The sequence below is a fragment of the Excalfactoria chinensis genome, chromosome 7, assembly GCF_039878825.1.
Source record: "Excalfactoria chinensis isolate bCotChi1 chromosome 7, bCotChi1.hap2, whole genome shotgun sequence".
Classification (NCBI taxonomy): Eukaryota; Metazoa; Chordata; class Aves; order Galliformes; family Phasianidae; genus Excalfactoria; species Excalfactoria chinensis.
Window position 1 is genome coordinate 16388042 of NC_092831.1, and position 18808 is coordinate 16406849.

The following is an 18808-nucleotide window of genomic DNA, read 5'->3' on the forward strand; positions in this document are numbered from 1 at the left end:
AAAACAAAAACCAGAAAACACCAAACAACCTATGAAGTATTGGCCCACACAGCTGCTATTGGGAGACACAATGCTGGAAAATAAGTTACTCAGAAATTGTTAGAACAGAGTCATTGTGTTTGTTCTGAAATACTGTGAGCAAAATATATTCATATATACTTTGTACTGTATGCATTGCTGCAAATCATATAATTCCTAAGTACACTCAATATACTCTGTGTGTACAGACCATTAGTAGACCACATGCAGGAAAAGTCTGAAGCTATTCAGCTGTATCTGTGTTACTAAACACATAGTAGATCTGCCCATGCATATTAAGTCCAAGGCATCCAGAACTATAGTGGATCAGCTATTCACACATTGACCATCTGGGCAATATGCCTGCAATTGAATTAACACAAGAGGTCCTGTCAGTTTCACAGTTTCAGCTCCAGAAAAACCTATGTAAAGCGTGGATGCTTTAAAAAAATAAATAAAGCAGAATACTGAAATGAAACCCTATATCTTACAAACAAAACTCTTCTGGCCTCTCCTTCCATCTTTCAGGTGTCAAGATTCTCAGCAATATAAATTTTAATACTAGATAGCATTTAATTTTACTCACTAAGCGTAGAAATATGATTAACTTTACAAAGTTATACTTTCCCAAATTTACCGTATAGCAATCTGCAGTGTGCCACGCTCTCTAGAACATACCACATAGATTTTTGTTCTCTCCCATGGTTAATGCTGTATGTACTGAGTGATGTGACTGTTTCTAATGTACATACATGGTAAATAAGAATGATATTTTTATGCATCAGTTGGCTTAGTCATGTGACACAGCATGAACCATAAAATAACTTATGTACTATAACTTTGGGTGTAAAACTTTGCATTCACTAGTAGTAGAGATGAATTAATACTTCGGCCTTCTTCATACAATTGTCTTTTGCTGTATTTTTCAACTTCTTAGTCTGGTGAAAGGCCATTGAGACTAGATTTGTGCCCTGCTACACAATGCAGTATGAGATAACACATTTCTATGTTGTCAAACTTGTATATCTCCAAGATGAAGTGCAAAATGAAATGAATCTGAGACTTTCAACAAATACATTCCATATTCTTTTGTCCTGCTACTTGCAGAATTAATGACTCACAGGACTCTTCATTATACACATCAGAAAAGATTATTTGGTACACTCAGTAATGTAAGAAATAAGTAATCTCTCACCATTCATAGAAAACAAAAATATTAAGAAATTAGCAAAGGCAACTGGACAGTATTCATCGCCTGGTTAATCTCTCTTTGAATTTCAGAAAGTCATTTTCAGATGTTTGTGCATACTGTTGTTTCCCCAGATGATCCAGTACCGTGAAAATGATTGCTAGGGGAAACTCAAGGAAAAGCATTCAGCTAGAGCAAGAAGAATTTAATCTTTGCCCTTCACCTTGCCATTGCTCTTTGACACAAATCATGGTTTTCATTTGCCAAAAACTAACAAATTAATTCTGTTAAAAATCATGCATCTTACTATTTTGAAAAAGTATCACAGAAGAGAGAAGTATTAATACTTGGAAGTGCAATGAGGTAATATTGTAATCTTCCTTTTCAGTGATATACACAGTGATTGCCACCTGGCTGATTCAAGGCACAGCCTGAAAAGCCCAGCTACTACAAATCAAGACAGATCAATCTACATGTAAACCCACACAGCCCAAACTGCTATGGAATTTTCTTTTCTTTTCTTTTCTACAGGATCACTATGTAATTTACCAGTCACAAATACCCATGGGTTACCATGTGATTTAGCAAGACAGTTTATTGTCCCAGTCTAGTCTGCCCAACAGCTAAAAAACAGGACCTAGGGAGAGGAAATACAGTAAATGTCTGTGATTGCTTAGTTTACATCTCATTACACAAGTATCTGTGCTGAACTCCCCCATCAGCTTTCATAATTCAATGACATATTTTCCATGAATCAGCACAACTCTTAAAGTACCACAGGCAACAGACCATCTGATTTCTCTTTGCAGTGCTCTGCCATCACTATCCAGGAATGAAACCAAGAGTTACTGGAACAGAAAGAATGCCCATAAGAAAACATAAACTAGGCAGTCTAATGGGAAGCCTTAATTAGGAAGTTACAGCTTCTAATTCCCTGTTCCTAGAGCTATTTCTCTGTTGTATATGAAAAATTCACTTGAGAAGCAGAATACTGACAGAAGTATATTAATAGATGAAAAAAAAAAAAAAAAAAAATTAAATAATAATAAAAAAATTAGGAATGAGAAAAATGGGTTTAGTTCTAGTTTTAACTCCCAGCTAATTTCTGCAATGCAGGAGGAAAATACAGCATCACTTCAAACTATCTGTATAGGAACCGTTGTTCACTGCAATCAAGCAGACTTTCCATGCAGACTTTCTGCATAAAAAACAAAGCTTCTCTCACCATAAGTATGCTGTTAGTCCTCTCTTTTTTTACCTCAGTTAAACAAATGCAGATGACCACGTGATGTGCTCACAGCATTTTGTCCATCAGCATTAGTTTTACTTTTATGTATGCCTTGTTTATATTGCCATTGGATTTCCCATTACATTTTTAAATCTAACTAATGTATCTCTAAACCAAAATTTAGCCACTGTGCTTTACTTCAGATTAAAAATAAAGAGCTTTCTTCTGCTTTCTGCTTTGCTAGATTAATTCCATTAACTGCAACTGAGTCATTTCTGGTTTAAAAAGCTGAAAAAAATTAGTTAGGCATTCCATAACAAGACAAAAAATATTTTAATGGAACAAATCACAAGGCATGTGGATTACTACTCCATCTTAGTAAATACGTTTAATATGCTAGAACTACAGGACTGCCTCCAAGCTGAATGAATTTCATGTGCACTGTATCCTTGCAGTGTACCTTGTGCAACAAATAACTGTAGTAAGGAGTATCAATTTTCCTGTGCTTTTTCATTTGATTAGTGCATAGATTCCACCTATTGGGAATCAATGTTATCAATTTAATATGAATTTTCTCAAGCTGTGACTGAAACATCTCTCTCTTTACCTTAGAAAACATAATAGCCTTCTATTTCTTTGTTAAAAATGTTTGTTAAAAAATATACAAGGCAATATTAGCTATGCAATGTAAGTTATTTATATGCCACAGATTCCTTTTGCATTAATGTAAAATTGAACTTAAGACACAATTTAAGTTCTGATTTTGGCTTATTACCACACTTTGGATGCAAGAAATAAAGGTGGTGGAACTGTAAGCAGTTAAGGGTGATTACCACTTTAAGAAAGTCACCCAAACTAGAATCATTACACAGATAGAAACAAACGTGCCAGCTGCTAAAGGGGAAATTTGCTTACTGGGCAGAATTCAGAATAATGCCAATCAAAGTTTTATTACCCACAGACATGGTTTAGCCATTTTCACAAACTTCACTCACATAAAAGAGAGTAAATGACTCATACTTCATGTCAGGAATTTGTCTGAACAGACAACCAGAGGCATAACTCATCCTGTTCCAAAGTGCTAAGCAATCAAGAATTCACACAGATGTCAACATGAAATTCTTGTCACATTGCTTTTGAGCGCTTTATTTTTTCATCTAAGCATTTATATATAGACATAGACACAAAAGCTTTGACCTATCTTAAGGAACTTTAGTCTTAGCTCACAGTCAATCTTACTTAAGTCACAGGAGACAAAAAAAAAAGAAAAAAGAAAATGCCATTAACAGACCAGAGAGTGCATTTCAGAATGCTACTAAGCATGTGACCCTGCAAAAAAATGTCACTGATGAGACACTCATTGAAATCTTATGGGCAAAGAAGACAAAGAAAAAGAGAGATAAAACCTTCATTAAAAGACATTTACTGCTAGAAAATATATAATGAAGTCAGATCTGTTTTGGAATAGAACAAATAGCTTTTAAAGAAATACTCATTTATTTATTTATTTATTTATTTTTAATGATTTGATTGTTATTTTTCCCAACTTTATTTTTCTTTTTATTAATAATCTCAGTACTAACTACTGACAAGGAATTAAGCATGCAGACATAAGTGAGAGGATAGAGGATACTTTATCAGCCATATTTGCTTTTTAATTTTTAATTCTTAAAATGTCTTTTAATTTATCATTTCCCGCTCTTGAACAGAATGCTTTTTTTTTTTTTTAATCCCCCAGCAGAGACATTAAATATTATTTAGTGCTGGTTCATGGCTAGCCTGAACTTAGATTTCACAAATGTATAGAAACCTGTCTTGAGGGGAAAGAAGAGGGCAAGTCTGAGGTCAGTGCCCATGAGTGAGAGTCACAGACAGCCTGAGTAGCAGCTAGGCAGGATATAATCTAGAGTCAAAATTACCAGGATATGAACATCACTTTTACCAAACTGCAGCCCTAGAACACTCATAAACTATATGAACTCATTAGAACTAACAACTAGAGATTAAAAAAATCCAAAACATGAGGCATTTCTAAACTGTTACTTATTTTCAACTTGTACTGATTACCCAAAGCAAACACTGCTGTCAGCAAACGAAAGGGGACAATGTTTTTTTGTAGTTTGGATTGAGAATTTGTGCAAAATGATACTTCCAAATAATTCTACTTAAAGTAATTAAGATTTTTTTTTTTATTATTATTTTCTGGTAGCATCACTGCACACACACACACACACACACACACATTTATATAAAGCTGTAAAACACTCTCTACTATATATTGAATTCATGAAATACAAAAACAACACTTAGACTTTTGAGCAGATAAGTTCTCATTTCTACTGATACAAGACTGTAATCTCACTTCTTATATTTTGTTATATAGTTGTCACTTATTACATATGACTAGGCTGTGGACCAGCCTCTGTTGTGTAATTCTAAGATCGGGCTCAGAGATTGGCTGAGGTTGCCTCTGGAGACTGGCATGTCCAACTGCCCGGAATCAAGTTGCCCAAAGACATGGCCCATCAAACTTCCAGTATTTCCAAGGACATTTCCAACACACCTCAACAACCTGTTCCAGTGACTGGCATTATCACACATCTCCAGTTTCCTCATTTTCTTTTAAAGAACAATAAGTGCTGCACAGTATATGGGGTTTGTCTGTAACTATTCAGAAATTCTTCCCTATGAAAAGCACTTTTGAATTGTCAGTATTAGTTACAGTGTAATTTTGAAAAACTAATGCTCCTTTGAAGTATTTAAGATCATTAAGGTTGCTGCTCTACCAGGAATAGTGTGAAAGCCTTATACAGCTAATGCAAATTGTTTGCTTTCATTATCTCTACCAGATTTAGAAACTTCAATTTTTTTCTTTCAAAGCATGTTTTTGTAATAGAACAAAAATATTTTGGAAACTGTTCTCACACATTTATAGGACAGGCATAAATTCTGCTTCTATAAAATGCTACAGGTAGTTTTATATTTGCCCAACAAAATGTAGACAACAAAACATCCTGAACATCTGGGAAGCATTCCTCATCAGGCATTTCAGCAAACAATTCTAAAAAGCTTCCCAGCATGAAGAAATAGTATAGTGAAATATACTGCTTTATAGCAAATTCTAAGTATATTTAGTATAAATGTTTTCTCAGGCCCTACACGTGTTACCTATTACTTGTTAAACAAAACCAATTTAGTTTGCTGTTAAGTAGGAATGTGTTTTGATTGACTTGTGTACACTGTTTCTTGTGTAAATTTTCAGAATTATTTAAAATAAGTTTGTATTTGAATTAAATCCAGTATGGTAAATGATTTAACCAGATAATTTCCAAATTGCTCTTGTGCTTTTTCTAAGAGCTGATTAAGTGCCTTCTAGACAACAATTTCATTTCTTTTATTAGTCTTAAACAATCTGTATGAAGATGTGTCCCTCTATATCACACACACACCAAAAAAAAGGAAGCTATACCTTTCAATTTTTATTTTCCCAAGTACATACTGTTCCTATGGGAAATTCAAGACAGTATCGTCTTGTTTACTTTGCAAGAGTTACTTGAGAAATTAATGTTTTATCACAAATTGATTCACGTCCCAGTATGTGTTTAGCCCATTCTAAAGTCATACTCTAAAAATATTCTGCACAATAAAATCTTTTTGTCTCTTCCAAAGTAAATATATACAAATGAAAGAATACACATTTGTATTGTCTTTTTTTGTTTTGTTTTGTTTCCTCTGTAGCTTAGAAGCTAATGCATTAATCAATAGAAATACTTCTCAATCCAGGGCCACAAGCACCTCTCTTGTTAAATACAACTGACCTTTGCACAGTTTTCAATCATTGTAATCAGTAGTTTCCCAAGGATTTTGTGGACATGACTCAAGAGTTAGCTCACATGAGAAGACATTCCCTGTAGACAGGGTACAGTACGGTCATCAGGTTTTTAAGGACAATTGCCTAAATAGACAAAGTATCTCATGCCAGTTTGTTTTAGCATAGATAGGGTCAAAATATCTAAGAAAATCAGATCACTTTTCTTGAAGTGTCAGCATAATTAATTAATTTAGAGTTGTACATATGTAAGAACTTCAATTCGGAAATAATACGAAGTCCTGAAAACATGGTAAAGGGTCATCCTATATGGTCAATCTCCTATAACGTGTTTAAAGTGAAAGTTGAACTGAAGGCAATCTTAGTAATGTTTAAGAAAAGAAATTAAGGAAAAATTTAGGGTGACTTCCTTTACCATTAAGGAATGATATTATGGCTTACTCCAAGAAATCCTAATGAAGATATCTTTTAGAGGGTCTATTTCAAACCCTGTCTAATTTATGATGTACTTTACTGGAAGGTTGTTGTACATGGTACATAAACTCCTATTTGTAGACTCACAGAAAGAAAGGTCAAAAATAATAATCAGAGGCCATCTTCTACATCTTCTTACCAGAACAGGATCACTATACATATTTCCCAAGAGATATTTCATCTAACTCATTCCCTCATTGAAAGATTTCATACCTCCCCTTGATACTATCTTAGATCTCTTCACTATTCTTCCTATTGGGAAGTTCCTCAGTATCTCATCTGGATAAGTTCATTTTTGCAGTCCTTCTTTTTTCTCCTATACTCTGTAGATGTAAAGAACAACAACAACAACAACAAAAATCTCTGGTATTCAGCTTCTAGCCAACCACTGACTTCTGACTATTTTCCTTTTGTTTTCATCTCTAGACCTATTCCAGAAGGCCTGATAAAGCTACTGAAAAAGCCCTCATGAGGCATTCCTAAAAGGAACAGTTATCTTCCTCAGGAATATCTCAGTCATTATATCCTATAGCAAAAAAAATCTGATAATAATTTGAAATAAAGCGGATGCTTTAAAGCAGTAAAGAAAAAGAAAAATCTCACTCTGAAAGCAACGGTATTAAAGAACAAGTAGAAAATAGAGCCTAGAGAGGGATGAGAGAATGGAAGCATTGAAGGTAAATACATGTGGAACACAATCATGTCTTTGGCTTAAAATGCACTTAAATAACCAAGCATTTGAAAGCTTCCCTCAGATCCATTATTTCAGCTAAAAAGTAGTGTAGTTACTGCTTTAGCCTTGTCATCTTTGACCAATATCACTATTAAAGAAACTATTAGAGCCCTACAAGCTTCTAGTTTTATTCCTATATTTTTCTTTCTGACCTTGACAGAATTTGCTTGTTGCTGTTTTTCACTATGATGCTCTTCAGTATTATGAACTGTAATATGAAGTAATTTCTAAAAAGCAAATGTTGTAAGCAATCTGTTTAAGCAGTAGAAGGAAGATGAAGGAAGCTGATCCATATGCTGACAAGGTATTGAAATAAATTACTAAGATAGATGGTGGGAGATGGAAGAAAACTTGAAAGCATAAAGTGAACTGGATGTTTCTGAGACTGAAAATAGAGAGATCATATTCTCTTTTTTTTTTCTTGAAGATTTGTCAAAAAAAAAAGGGGGGGGGGGGGGGGGGGTAGGATAAGGCACTTTAAAGGAACAATGGAAAGACAAGCACACTGCTGAGACAAAGCAACGTAAACACAGCTACTGTGTAGAGAAAGCAATGCAATCAGAATTCCCAAACACAGAGGAAGGGGAGAACAAGCTTCTAGGACTAATAAATGCACACTATAAGTAAAATGGTATCTGAGTCAGAAATGTGGTATTTTGAGTGATATTAAATGTGGCAGGCAAGGATGCTACCAAAATGCTGATAATAAGCACAAAATTAAGTCATTGTTTTTTCTCTGAAGGTAAGTTGGGTTATTATAACACTGAAAGGGTCCTTATAACAACACAGTGATGGAAATGAAAGAGATAGAATTGGTGAAACAGTAATCAGTAAAAGCTAGGAGACATTAAAACACAAAACACTCATGTCTTCATTATGATACCACTGTCATTCTTTAAATATTACTAGTACTGAATAAAAAAATGAGCATGTATTACAGGAGTTGGACTAACCTGCCCACGGAACAGAATACGTTTTCTAAGTCAGAATTTGTCATTTAACTAATTACTTCACCTACAGTAATCTTTCTGTTGTTTCCATCAAGTTTTGGGAAGTTTTCATTGATAGAAATCTATTGACAATAAATTTACAACTAGAAAAATGGAAATATATACCAGAAGTTTTGAGCTTTGGGAAAAAACATTTGCAGATCTTGCATGATACTGCCCCTCTGACTACAGCAATCAGTTCAAACAGAAATATCAGCTGTAGATTTTAATGGGTAAAATTTAAAATGGAAAAAAAGGAACATTTGAGTAAATTACTTCAACTTTATGATTTTTTCCCTTTAAGCAATTTGATCTCTTAAGTGCTCTTTTAAGATTATGCTAAAAAGAATCTAATAGCACTCCTTATCTAAAGTTTTTCTAACAGCAAAACATTTCTTCTTAGTTTAGAAGTGTGTATATATATTGTTCAATGTATAATACATTTGCCAGTAAAGGAAATTCAATTTGCCTTTTGCCATTTTTTTTCATGTCAACAGGAAGTCTACAGTTAGACACCCCTCTCTTACTCTTGTGGAATCCCATTACTTCCAATATATATAAGTTGTATTTGGTAGAGAAACTGAAGAATATATCCCCACTACTGGAAAAAGTTAGCAAACCTATTCATAATACCTAGCCCAAAAGACCCAGCATGTGAGTTGGAACCAGATTGGAAAAAATTAATAAAACGAAAGAAAACACGTATATATCCAAAGGAGTATCAAGCACAGTTCTAACTACACACACAGAAAATTAAAGCAAGCTTGTACCATGTTTCAAAAACTATTTGCAAATAATTACCTACTGCCAGATTATTTCTCACAACCATAGCAGAGAAACATTCACATTGTATTCTCAGTTTTTCAGTTTAAAGTAATAAAGAATGTTTGGAAATGACCAGTAAAATACCACCTAACGATCAAACTTCAATGCTGATTTTTGTGCTTTTGTGTCTTGAACAGGTCTGCTTCTGTCAGTAATGTACAAAACTCCTACTGCAAGAACTTTAGTGCTGAAAGTGGACAGGATGTGGTGAGATATGGATAGTAGCAGTGAAGCCAACCTTAGAAGTCAGTAATCAGTTATCCTATAAAGTACTTGGCATTCAGATAGTACAGTGAGAAGTCACATTCACAGGTATTCATAAGGTTTTCTGCTTCAAGACCACCTTCATTTTAAAATGATCTGCCATTTATTTTACATAGCTTCTGAACTCTTTCAGCTGTTGACATTTACAACTTCTGTAACTTCAAAGATAAGAAAACAACATTAATATAGATTTCAGGGATAGGTAAGAAGTTATTCCTACCCCTGATATAGAGTTTCAAACAGCTGATAGGAAATATGATTCCATTATACTTATCTACAATGTATTCCCAAAATTCATTATATCAAGGTGATTACTTAAAAAAAGAAAAAAAAAAAAAAAAAAAAGTTGTGCAAATTCATATTGTTTTCCTAAAATTTCCCTAGAATTGTTTGGATTATACTCTTCATTATACAATAAAAATTTGATCTCCTTTTCTTCCCTAGACATGGATACTTCCTTTCAAATAATGAAAACTACCTGCGACTATATGACAAACTGAAGACAATCAGATTAAGGCTGCCTGTCTCTAACTTGCTTTCTTGTGTCTAAACATTTCAGCAAGTATTCAAGATCACACAAATTAGGCTCTAGAGAGTAAACCAACAAGGTGTCAGTCTTGACAGCAATCATCCTGTTATTGTTTCATATTAATTTGCCAGAGTCATTTTTAGCACAGTCTTTTTCCTTTGTACTTAACACATGAGTCCAGCTTGAAAAACATAATGGATAAAAGTAGGTGCATTTCAAGAATGCAGTACTCCTTTCAACCAATGCAGCTCAGGAGTTAAATATCATAACTATGAAATAAGCATTTCTGAAATAAATATAACTGAATAGAATTTCAACAGTGACAGAAGAACTCCAATCCATTTTCAAATACTGTAGGATGAGCAACCACAACTCTTTAAAAAGGGGGATGGAGCAGCTAGCTCAATCCAAAGTAAATGAATTCACTGGGAGTCTTTCAAACACATACCTCAGACAAGGAGCAGAGAAGAAATCCATTTTAGAAAAGACGCTGAAAGAGCTTGATGTCCACCTGGCCAATTTCTTGTGCTGTTTGAAAAAGCAAGACGGTTCAGATTATGAACCGAGTTACATCTTTAGCATTACAACCAGTTTTGATTTGTATGTATCTAAAATAAGGGTTTCTGGTAAAACACGTGATCAGAAAAGCTGAAAAAGGGTGAGAAACAGAAGAGAGGAGGAGATCTTTCCTACCTGCAGTAAACACCCAACCATTTGGTTAAAGCATTTAGTCATTTAAAGCAGAGCTTCTCTATGGGAAGGAAAACTGTATGCTTCTGCAACACTGGGGCTTGACTATAGCATTGCTTGCTTCAGTTTTTAGTATATTTTCCATATGAAGGAACAATATGACCTCTTCTGCTTCTAAATAGTTCTTGAATAACAATAATTAAAAAAAGAACAAAAACATCCAATCTGACAAAAATCCAAAAACATAATTACAATGAAATGCAACCTGTAATAGAATACTGTGCCATCAACGGACTTGACTACAGCTTTTAGAACATTTCTAAACCACCAAACTGGATTTTCTCCTTAATTATATGCTCAGTATTAACCACAAAGAAAAAAAGTCAGGGGAAACACCCCATATGGACAGCTAGCATAAATGAACTAAAGTCTAGGATTTAACATCCTGACGGCTTACCTGCTAAAACAGGAATTTCAAATGTATTAGCAGAAAGACAAAAATAACCTAAGAGATAGTGGTGATAAAATGCTCTCTAATAAACTTTTCCAGAATCCCAGTTCCAAAAGATTAACAAGTATTCATAAATTACTGCATTTGCACATGGGAAAAAAGCAAACAAACAAAAAAGCCACTGTGCTTCTTGCTCTGAGGCACACTGTATATTACCTAATACCATCAAATAGCAGGCAAAAAAAAAAAAAAAAAAAAAAAAAAGGAAAAAAATTAAAAAAGAAAAGAAACAGAAACATAAGAGGAAGAGACAGACAGACAGACAGACAGACAGACAGAAAGGAAGAAAGAAAGAAAGAAAGAAAGAAAGAAAGAAAGAAAGAAAGAAAGAAAGAAAGAAAGAAAGAAAGAAAGAAAGAAAGAAAGAAAGAAAGAAAGAAAGAAAGAAAGAAAGGAAGAAAGAAAGGAAGAAAGAAAGGAAGAAAGAAGGTGGGATGAGTGGAAGGTGAAGAGAATGGGAGACGAGGGTAAAAAAAATGATAATAATTATGGGGGAAAAAAAGATACCGTGAACTGAAAGGGCAGCCCCATCTAGTGGCCAAAGAAACGAACTGACTCTTACAAGCATCTTTGTAAAAGTAAGTAATATTTGAGCCTGAGAATCTACAGTTCCGTGTTCCTTTGGCAAGGAACAAAGGGCAAGGGTTGTGCTGAGAAGTAGATTTCATCAACCATTGTTAAACGAGTAAAAATTCTCATCAATTTTCATTTCCTTTCTGTTAATTATTTACCTCTGAAACATGAGAGGGAAATAGTTTGGGTATGGGTACTCCATTACAAAAGCACCAGAAACCTTTCCGGGTCACTCCCTGCCACAGTCGCAGGGTTCTCGTGCCACAGTCATATGATATTTCTATCGACTACTGTATTAGTGACAACATTGCCGGAATTGCAGCCTGGTACACAGTTGCTGTGTCAGATCTATGCATCGAAATGTTCTCAGCCAACAGCTGGGCAGCCAAATCTGGAACCTAGACAAAAATTGCTGTTTTTTTAAAATTCAGACTGCTAAGAAGAAGGAAGTACTAATACAATAAAGTGCAACTGCACTGGGTCAGCCTCGGTTTCAAGCTAAATCAGACAGATACAAACACAGTGTAATTCTATGACCTTAAAGTAGAAAGAGCTATAATCTTAGCATTATTAGCTGGTATCATGCTGTTGAACTGTATAGTGCTTAGGTGTAACTCTGAAAGCTGAATTATTATTATTTTTATACACTTGCAAAGATCTTCAGGATTTTGAAAAGCATTTCAAGGTGACAAATTACTTCTCAGTGAGAGTAACACCCCTGATACAGAAATACTAAACAGATGTTTTATTCCAACTGACAATTGCCAGGAGTATTTCTGTTCATGGAAGACATTTCTGGAAATGACAAACTGCCAAGTGTTTATAAACTTATCCCTATGTTAAAAGGTAGGAGTTAGCCCTCAGTCTGACATTTTAATAGAAATTCCTCCAGTCTCCTCTATACTCTGGTTGTACTTTACATTTTACAGGAACAGCTCATGCAAAATGTTGCAGTTTGAAACACTGCAAAATAAAACAGTAAACTAGAACCTGGACAACTTGGACAATAAACACAATATAGTAAAAATCCCTAAAAAAAAAAAAAAGCCTACAGGTTTAGTCCTGAACATAACTCTGAACACAGAAAATTTATCCCCAGATTAGTAGTAATTTAGTGTAAGATGAAAGCATACAATGTTCAGCAGTTCTAAAAGATCCTTCTTAACCATCATTAGAGATAAAGCATAGGATGCTTACTACAACAACTGACTTAGAGAAATCTCCAAGTAACATTTAGAGAATACTTAAGGTTCTTTTTTTAAGTAGCATTTCCTGTAGCTCAGATTTCAGTGGACGCACTGGTATAACCAGGTGCTCAAGTCCTCTAGTTCTCAAGTACTCTACCAGTAAACAGTATCAAGAAAATTCATAAGTTTTGTCAATATTTTAAAAGTTCCTTTGGTGGCTCCTTAAACTACAAGTCATCTGATGATGGGCTCAGAAATGAATCAAAAGATTTTATCAACACAACAGCAACAGCTGAAGAGCTAAATCCTTTGACTGCTTACATTTTTAATGTTTAAACTTATACATCACACCACAATTGTAGGAAACAAAAATGTAAAGATTTCTCCATCACATTAGCTGCTTCAATGCAAAGATAAAGGGAAACAATCTTCCTGCCCTCTACCCCCAAAAATTCAACTTGAATTTTCACTGTTGAAACAAATAAGAAATTTTTGATAGCTTGTAAAAGAAAATAATTTCTAAATCAAGGAAATCTACATTAATTGCATTTACTTCATAAATCTTTGACTTCCTGTGTCCAGTAAAAACTTATTCCATCTTGGATGCAGTGGGAGCAATCACTTTAATGGCTGAAGTGACAACCCAACAGACCCAAAGAAGATCCCATATTTGTCCTGCAGACTAGGGACATGATTGTCAGGTAAATTTATCCCAGCCTTGAGTTTTCAATCTTGCAGATTTCAGTATCTGCAGAATCTGCAGAATTTCCTTAATGGAAACTGTGGTTCACGTATCCTCATGCAAACTCTGATCTGTCTACTATTATCTCTGTCTCAAGAATTGCTATGCAAATATTTAAGGGAACTGGTGAAGAAAAGGTCATTAATTTTTGGTGCAGCTGCCACAAGCTTCCCAACACTAGTGATCATGAGACACTGGGAGACTTGGATTTTCTTCCTTGTTAAAAAGGTTCATTTAGAAGTCCTTCTTTGGTTATCCCCCGCAGCACAGTTTCTTTAACGAAAGGGATTTATAATGAATTCCAGATTAAAATAAAATAATGGAGTTCTGTTTGGGACTACCTTGCTTCAGCTTGTGTTCTGCAAGTAATACAGTTATGTATAATCTGAAGCAATATTTTATATTAAATTTCAATAGCTTAGGTGTTCAACTATGAAAACAACAATGCAAAAGAGCACACTTGATATACACAATTAATAAAGGGCTAAGAGCAATATTTTCTTTCTTAAATGACAATGTCTGAAGAATAGTTAACTTCTCAATGCATTAAAAAATCTCCCTCGATTCTTCACAGTATCTCTTTCTAGTTGTTCTAGGAATACATTTTGCAAAATTTTTGGGTGGTAATTGAGTAATGCATCTAACACTATAATGAATAGGCCATCCAAGATCCTCCATGGACAAGCAGGTGTTAAAGTCTCCTAAGTGTTTGCAGAAGGAACAGAACATATCTACCAGCTGGTATCTTCAGAATAGATAAACATAGTCCATTTCTACAGCAACTGATTTTTGTAACATATGGAACATTTCTCCCTACTAAAAGTAAAGAAAAGTTGGCACTTTTGGATGGTGAAATATTGGAATTTCGGAGAGCTCTATCTTACGTGGAAAGCTTGTATGTTGTATTATTAGCAACTGAAATTTAGATGTTATTTAAGATAAACACTGTTCTTAGCAGTCTTCCTTTTTCAACTAAGTCTAATGGGCAGTCCTATATTTTGCTTACACTGGACCATAAAAACTGGCATTTCCATTGTTTATGTTACACACATTATTCTAAAATAATTCAATTTACACACTTCCATATGTCTTCCTCAGTTCTAGTGGCATTTCCAGGGTTGTGAAGAGAGCAACAGACAGTCCCTTGTAGATCAGAAAACAACAGTACTGTGAATAAAAGTGGTGAGAAAAGTTTGCCAGAAATTGAAATGTGTATATTGCAATGTGAAGCAATATAATGAAAACTAAAAGAAAGATACTGATGTAGGCATGGATTGGACAACTCTACTAAACCACAGGAAAATACCAGGAGGTATTGGTATATGGTTCAAATTCTGCATATTAGTGCATTCCTAACATACTTTACAAATCAGATTCCATTTCTCTGCCTTGAAGTGACATACCACAATATAGTAATATATAACTCACAGAATGGCTTAGGCTGGAAAGGACCTTAAAGTTCACCTTGTTCCAGCCACCCTGCTGTGGGCAGGGTTGCCAACCACTAAATCAGGCACTAGATCAGCCTGCCCAGGTACCCCTTACAACCCAGCCTTGAACACCTCGAGGGATGAGACATGCACAGTTTCTCTGTGCAAATGCCTCACCACCCTCTGAGTAAATAATTTCTTCCTAACATCTAACCTAAATCTTTTAGCATTTAAAGCCATTCCCCCTTGTTCTGTAGCTATTAGACCATGTAAAAATCCTGCTTTTAAACTTAAAAACCCTTAAAAATCTTCTGCTTGTACGTTTCCTTCAAATATAATAATATATAATCACACAGATACTACACTTGATCTTTATCTATATAAATATATATAGGAAACACTGTTTTTGTACACTTTATATCCCAGGTCCAACAACTGCAGTTTTCTGTGCTGAGAGATACTTTGCTTATTTTGCTATGAACAACAGTGAAGAAAATAAAGGTAATGTTTCCAGAAAACCACCATACACCTAAAGAGAATAAGGTTGTTTGTTTGTTTTAATTATTGTTGAATAGATAGGTTATTAATACTCTTTAACCCAGGAAGAAAAGACTCGAAGTTCCCACTCTTGAAACTGGACAGAACAGTGTACCTAAAAATAATAGCGCAACTCATTTAGAACACGTCACATTGAAAAAAAAAAAAAAGAAAAAAGAAAAAAGAAAAAAGAAAAAAGTGAAGTATACCATTACTGCTGCCAAGCAGCTTTCTTCAAAGCTCCTATACTATAGTATTATTTTGAGAGTTGGTCTGCAAAATATACTTCTCTATTTTGAACTATGAAATAATGCCTACAAAATACTATAATGTCATATATTGCATTGAAGGGGAGGTGATTTTAAGATATCAAAAACATATTGCATATGAAATTAAATTCTATCAGTTATTTCTAGAACAGTGTGATGAACCACTAGTTTCCAAGAGAAAAGGGGAGGGAAGGGGGGAGGAAGGGGTGAATGCATTTAAACAAATTCTAGAATCCAGAATTTAAACGAATCCTAGAATGAACGATTACCCACTAGACATAGCAATTCTGTGAATACCACATAGTCAACAGATAACAATTCGGTATTTTTTTAATGTTCTGCTTAGAATCCCATTAACAAAAAAAGAATGACATTTGTATTGAATTACGTTAATACATTCAGTGGAGTCTTGTTAGAAAGCTGCTAAATATAACTGATTGATGTACATACTGACCAAAGTACATCTCAGGTATTTTTAGTATTTTGGAATCCATTAATGTATCTTAAATTCATAGTATTTAATTATAACAAATTGACATCTGCCATGAAGTAGATTGCAGTAACAGGGCAGAAAAGAAGTAGCTGTCCAAGGAACTGCACATAAACATGAGTTTTCTAATTATTCTTTCAAATAAGTTATAATTTATTAAATGCTAATTTTCCTTAGCTAGCAAGCTTGCCTTGTTGAAATTCCCTACATGATAACTGCAGCATCAGTGCTATGCTGTTACTTTCCAGGGCCTCCTCTGCTGCATTCGAGTATAATCACACATTCCAGCACCTGACAGTCCCCTGCCTGTGTAATTCATTTGATGAAAAATCTGTTCTATGTTTTATTACAGACTAGTTTTCAACTGTGAAGAAATACATTTAAAAAAATATCTGAATTCTACATGGTGCCTGTAAAAAAGCTACACTCATGCAAATCTAGCTAAGATACTGTTAAGGCATTCTGCAGAGCAGCCACCTAATGTAATTTTATCTGCAGTATTCACCTTAGATATTTCAGAAGCATATTGATTCATGTATTAAAGCAGAAAATAGGAAATAGAATCCTGGATATAATTGCCTCCTTCAAGAAATAATTTAAGTACAAGAAAATCTTTTTTTTTTTTTTCTTTTTTATGTTTTGTCTAATGAAAGAAGAGTATTTGTACTTTAAAGGGTAAAAGAAAGCAATAGCCAAGAACTGCAGTAAACCTCTCAGAGCTAATAGCTATATCCAATAATGCTTCCAAACACCACACTCAGGCAAATGGATTTAATTCACTGCTTAATCAGTCAAATCAACAATAATCCCCATACGGTTAGAAAATATGTTTGTTAAACAAATCCAGTTTATGATTTATTCATTTGTAAAGTGTCTTAAAGCTGAGATGCCTAAAAGAGCTAGTCTGATAATTTAATCATGCTGACAGACTGGTTTTACCTAGCAATTCTCTCTGCAATTCACAGAATGGCTGACATATCTGCATAGAAAAAACAGCACAGTAACCATTTAAATCATGCAAAAACATTTACCCAAGAAGATGTAGCAAAGATCAGGATCCAGCTTCCAGACCCCATGAAGCATGAAGCTGAGGAAGCAATCCACTAGCTTGCTCAGGCCAGCAGTGTCTCTCCTACACTTGACCTAGACTGCCTTACATAATGAGGAATCAGTGCTGTATCCTGTGTGGAGGAGCAAGCTGAATGTCATCACTGGCAGAAGTAGGGAGAACTGGCAGCAGGCAGGCTGGTAGTTAGCATGGAGATCACGAAGTCTGCTTTCCCCGAGTGCTCTGGGCAAAAACAGAAGACCAGCTCAGAAATGCTGGTGTCATTCCTCCCCTGGAACGAATGACCGGAAGGAGTGAGGGTGTTACAAACGTAAGGCAGACTGCAAGTGCAAAAGCTGCATCTGTACTTGCTATCAAGGTAACAGAGTTCCTGTCACACTGTCTGCAGGACTGCATAGCTACAGCTAATTGGAGAGCAACAGCACAGCAAAATAAGAAAGGAGATACACAGACTACTGCTGCATACGTTTTTCTATATAATACCCATTGTGGTGAGTAAAAGAAAAGCAATGGTATAAGATAAAGTGCCGGGATTAATTTCCAATGAGAAGTACTGTTCCTTTAAATAAATCTTACTGCATGCTAGTAAGTTCGTTTCTGGGAAAAGAACCATTTGTTCTCAGCTGGAGTTGCAGAGGTTAAACAGATTACATTACAGAGATATTAATATTTTCAAGAAAATGATGGGTAAGATACATTTCTCTTTGTGAATATTTTTTGTTACTTTTGAGGCGGTATATTTTCTATTCTGTGGGGGAAAAGCTCTGGGGCATTTCCTAGTTTATTCTTGTTTGTAACTTAACAGCACTTTCTCTGAGCTGGGCATGAGAAAAATATACCCAGGCTTACCCAGCAGATAGAAACCTACACAATCTTGTTCAGAAAAAGCAGCTTTGTTTTACTTAAAAACACTGCCTAAAACTCATATTCCATATTTTATTTTAATACTTTAATTGCATTTAAAGAACCTTAAATACTGATAATTCATTAAAAAAAATTGTTCTTGAATGAGTATTTTGAATAGTATGGTTTGTCCTTGTAGAAGGATTTTTACTACAACAGTACTACTTAAGTTTCTTAGTTATATTTTAGATCAAAAGTAATAGAACTGGATGCAAATTTCTAATGTCAACATGGTGTTAACAATTAACATATTAATTGCGGAATAAAAGAAAGTATCCCTTAATAATCCTTATTTTTTTATGTAAGGATTATTAAGAAAGTACTTACAA

General features: G+C 34.6%; 1 protein-coding gene across 6 annotated transcripts in view; it reads right to left on the reverse strand.

Annotated features, from left to right (window-relative positions):
• Positions 1–18039, reverse strand: part of LOC140254689 (sodium channel protein type 1 subunit alpha) — a 79168-nt gene extending 61129 nt beyond the window's left edge. For 3 of the 6 annotated variants that reach the window (XM_072341549.1, XM_072341546.1, XM_072341550.1), the window contains exon 1: positions 17539–18038. The gene's annotated coding sequence lies outside the window, so the exon portion shown is untranslated. Of the gene's footprint in view, positions 1–10526; positions 10607–17538 lie in introns of all 6 variants that reach the window. The other 3 variants (XM_072341548.1, XM_072341545.1, XM_072341547.1) reach the window with 2 other exon arrangements.
• Between the last annotated feature and the right edge of the window lie 769 nt (positions 18040–18808).